General features: G+C 37.0%; 1 long non-coding RNA gene across 1 annotated transcript; it reads left to right on the top strand.

The window, feature by feature from the left end:
- Positions 1-858: 858 nt before the first annotated feature.
- Positions 859-3,372, top strand: LOC143885497 (uncharacterized). The gene is made up of 3 exons (XR_013253294.1): positions 859-1,386; positions 1,528-1,686; positions 2,693-3,372. It is a non-coding gene; the product is annotated as an uncharacterized LOC143885497 (long non-coding RNA).
- The last annotated feature ends 1,439 nt before the right edge of the window (positions 3,373-4,811 follow it).

Here is a 4,811-nt window from a genome sequence, read left to right as displayed (position 1 = left end):
AATGAATAAACAAGAAAAGAAAAAAAAGGGTTAGGGCAAGAAATCCAACTGCTATGCCTAAATCTTGAAACAAAGGAAAGGGAAAACACTTATCCCCATTGAACCAGTGGAGGAGGAGAGTGAAAATAAGAAATTATACCCTAATAGGAAAAATCGAACAGAATGCATTAAACTAAACCCTAGATTGAATAGAAATAAATCAAAAAAGGGGGTGAACAAATAAAAATCCGTACCTTTCTTCTTCTTCTTCTTGAACAAAAACAATCCGTACCTTTCTTCTTCTTCTTCTTCTTCTTCCTGTTACTCCTTTCTAATGAGAAAAATCAGAGCTGAGGTTGAAATGCAATCTTTCTTGAACCTAAACGGATGAAGATTAGGGTTTTTTTCTCCACCTAATGGTCTGAAATGGATCAAAGAGAAACCTAGAGAAGGGTTGGTGGAGGAGAGATTTCTAAACATTTCCAATCCATTTGTTATTGATCGAGATGCAAATCGAGTTTCCTCCAGGGTTTTTTTTTGCACGAAATTGAGGTTTCGATTTAGAAGGTGAAATATGGGTTTTGCTCGAGGGTTTTGTTCCGAAAATGATAGAAATTTTTAGAAAGCGCGGGGTCGGGAAACCTAGGGCGCGAGTTTCCTTTTCATGAGTCCCCGACGCTTGGGCTAAAATGACGGTATTTCTTATATTCAGAGACGTTTTTTGAACGTCACAAAAAATAAAAGGATTTATGGCGCGGGAGTACTCTTTCACCATCGTTCTATGTTATAAACGTCGGTGTATATATAATTTTAGGGGCGTTTTTTTCGAACGTCGGTAAAGGAACGTCGCTAATTACCCTTTTTGTTGTAGTGCAAGTTAGCAAGGTTTTCTAGCTATGGTTGGATTTTGTAACGTCATGAATGTTTTTTGGATTGCCGTGGAGAATTATGCTATTTGGGTTCCCAAGCTTGCAGAGTTTACGTACTTTGGTTTGGTTGGATTTTGAAAAGTCATGAATTTGGTTGGCTAGATTTTGTCTTATTGGCGTGGCCTCCTTTTAAAGAGCTTGCTCTAGGATTCTTGTAAGGTAATTACCCCGCTTATAACTTCTCCTTGACCTTCAAGTTTTGTTTCTGAAGGTGTTCTGAAAAGGTGTCTCTAGTGGCAATCGATGGAAGGTTCATTTTATTGAAAGAAAATATATAGATTATTATTTTCTATATTTTTTTTAATGAAACAATGTAGAGGATTATCGGTTTTTTATATTTTAGAACTTCTGGTTTAGTTTCAGCAGTGACAGAGATTGAAGCATTAAGTGGGGTGGTAAGGTGGACGATCAAGAACTTCTCTGCATTGAAGAGCGATAGTCACGACTCCGACATGTTTCTCATCGGCGACTGTCAATGGTACACAGTCACAGATCTCGTCTTCCTCTACCTACTTTTAAATTTTTTCCGTCCCATGAATCTAACAGCTTTTTCTTGTTAGAATTTAGAGATGATTCTCTAGATTTTCTTAATCTTCAATCTTTGCATATCTTGAGACAGGAATATGGAGATTTATCCTAAAGGACAGAAGGTTGACCATTTGTCTCTTTACTTATCTGTTTATGATTCGACGAGCTTGCCTGATGGGTGGAGTCGTGATGTGAAGTATAGCCTTGCTGGTGATTGATCAACTCCACAACAAATCTACCGTGAAACATAGTCTCTCTCTCTCTCTCTCTCTCTCTCTCTCTCTCTCTCTCTCTCTCTCTCTCTCTCTCGTTTTTATTAATTCGTTGACGATAGGCTTAGATAAAAACTCCCTTGTTTTAATATTGGCATCCTCTCTTCCTCTAAATTTCTCTGCTTTCCTGTTTATAAAGAAATGTTAATATCAAGAGAAAGGGGTCTTTAAATCATAGTTGGCAAGGTGGGAAGCGAAACGTGAAACGGAAGCGGGAAAACACATGAAAAAAATACAGGGAAATGAGAAACGAGAAAACGATATAAAATCGTATGAGAAACGTCTTAGGAAACGCATTAGAAGGGTTTCAAAAACGATAGAAAAAACACACATTAAACATTGGAAAACACGGGATATGTGATTTTGTAGATTTAAATTTTGTTAATTTTAATTTTCTATTTGAATTTTTCTTATTTTTATTTTTATTACAATATATGCGATTGTTTTCATGTTTAATATCTATTCCACAATTTTTGATGTGTTTTTTCCAAAATGATATTTGTAAGTTCCGCACATGTTTCCTACATGTTTCACATGCATTGTCTACGAGTGTCTATCATGTGTTTGTTTTCCATGCATTTCGGAAACATTTCTACAATTTTTTTTATCATGTTTTGGAAACGTTACTGAAACGTGGAAACTCGTTTTAGGGGAAACGAGTTTCCCACCCGCGAGAAACGCATTTTAGGGGAAATGGATTTCCCACCCACTCAAGAAGTTTCCGGGAACTATGCTTTAAATATACCTTTATGTGCTCTTGCTCTCTCACTCTCCATACATGAAGGGAAAGTTTGCTTCAATGTAAATAGATCAGAGGAACTTTTGCATAAACAGCACACACAATCCATTAGATTGCACACGCAAACATGCACTCTGATTGTATATTCAATCTTGATCGGGGTGTTGGGTTGTTAACTGATTTTGATTATTGTGAAAGTCCTGAATTGGCTTTGATGATTCCAACTTCTTTTGGTTTTTATGTAGGATCATATCACAAATTCAATGCTATGGCAAGTTATTTGGGCTACGCATTTTTCATGCCACTTACTGAACTTTACAACCCTGCTAAAGGATATATTGTGAATGATACGTGTGCAATCGAAGTTGATGTTACAGTCCTTGCCGCTGTCCATAAGAACCGAGGGGCCTCCTCCATGTCAATCCATGCAGACGTGAAGGACTACCCCAACTCGAACGCCTTCTTGATTGAAATGCCAGGTCTAAAACTTGATGAATTTAGCGTACAGTTGGTGGACAACGACAAGGCGTTGCTCATCAGTGGCAGCAAAAAGAGGGAGAAAGAGGAAGGAGTTGAGTACATGACAGCTGAGAGGATGTTAGGCAACTTCTCTAGAAAGTTCTTGCTTCCAGAGGATATGAATACCGATCTCTGCCATTTATAATGATGGAGTGCTCACCGTGACCGGAGATAAGTTGGAAACCTAGAAACCAAGGACCATCGAATGTAAATGTGATCAATTCCATTTATAAAGATGGGGTGCTCACCGTCACCGGAGATAAGTTGAATACCAAGAAACCTAGACCATTGATGTTAAGCTTGTTTGAGATGCTGCTTCTTTTTTCCTTTTTTATTTTCTCTAGAATAGCTTCGGACTCTATTATGTTCCTATACTGGTCCCTTAAAGTCAGTATATCCCTTCTTGGCTGTTTTTCTGCTGACCCTTTCCTTTGAAAGTAAAATTAACAGAAGGTTTCTTCTACTTCTAAAGAATAATGATTTGGAAACTGGAGATTTTATATGGTGTAAGCTGTATAGTCCAGTATCTTTTACAAAGTACTGTACTGCCACGCTATAGGATTATCCAAACAGTCATTTGATGGGCCACAAAGTAAATAGTCGTGGTCCAAAAATCATTTCCATAGGAAGATCCCAACCTTTTGATCTTTAGAGGTTTCCAAATAGTACTTCTTGAAAAATATTGGACTATACGGCCCAAAGCACAGGAGAGATCTATCCAAGGTAAGAGGCATTACTAGAATATGGGTTCTGTGCTCCTTTCTTTGGTTGTTATGATTTCCTAAAGACTTGTGTTGATAAGAGTGTTTTTTCCTTCATTTTCGTTATTGAGCGAGTTTCCGATTGGATTCCGGCGAGCTTGTCGGTCTCTTTGGAAGAGATATGATGATTTGAAGTTGTGTTGTAATAAATAAATAAAAATAATAAAATACTCGTGAAAACTATTTCGTTCCTTATCAAATTTCGGAGTTCTTGTGCATTCTGGAAAGCTTGATATGCCTACTTTCAATGGAAAATAGTTTTTGTGGACTCTCTAATTCCATTAATTGCATATTACTATGTGGGACCCAATGGATGGCATACCGTCCTCTTCCCAATTAGGCATTAAAGAGTGTTTCGTACCTCTATAATATTCTGTATACTAATATTAGATGCTTGCATAATCGTTCGAATGATTAATTAATGTCAGATACTTGAAAGTACAAGTGTACAAGTGGGGCCACTTTCTAAATAACCTAAACCTTTTGTTTCCTGGGACTTACTATGGTCTATGGAGCAAAAATCCATTTCCAATGGACGGCTCTAAGCATAAATCCATCTCGATTGGATGATAACTGAGCCTCCAATTTAAAGAGGGTTTTTTAGCCCCCGTTCATTTTGGATTTTGATAATTGATTTAAGTCCAAAACGCATTACTAGACTCAAAATTAAAAGCAATATTGACTACAATTGTGGCGTATTTATTTTGGATTTTGAGAACTGATTGTGAATCCAAAACTCATTACTTGGGTATGCTTGAAGGGTGAAAAAAAATGTTGGAACCTATATTCCACCCCAAGAGATCATATTTTGATTCCTCCCCAGTCTGATTAATGAGGAATGACAATAGGAGTCCGAATAGGATTCTGGTTCTGATTCTTGATTCAAACAATCCAAATGCAATCTTTGTACACTATACAAATTGAATGTTTTTAATATACAAATAACCACTCAAGATTTCTCGAATCACTAATTTCTCAATGGAGTCTAATTTCTCAATGGAGTTAACTCGACTTCGCTCAAATTCGAGTATGGTGTTTTTTGAGTTTTTGAAGTGGTTCAATAAGGGACTGCAGCTATCTATTT

The sequence above is a fragment of the Tasmannia lanceolata genome, unplaced genomic scaffold (assembly GCF_043159265.1).
Source record: "Tasmannia lanceolata isolate RefF3 unplaced genomic scaffold, GAP_Taslan_0.1 ptg000002l, whole genome shotgun sequence".
In the NCBI taxonomy this organism is placed as follows: Eukaryota; Viridiplantae; Streptophyta; class Magnoliopsida; order Canellales; family Winteraceae; genus Tasmannia; species Tasmannia lanceolata.
The sequence above is the reverse complement of the archived record's forward strand: the minus strand, read 5'-3'. Positions and strand labels throughout refer to the sequence as shown.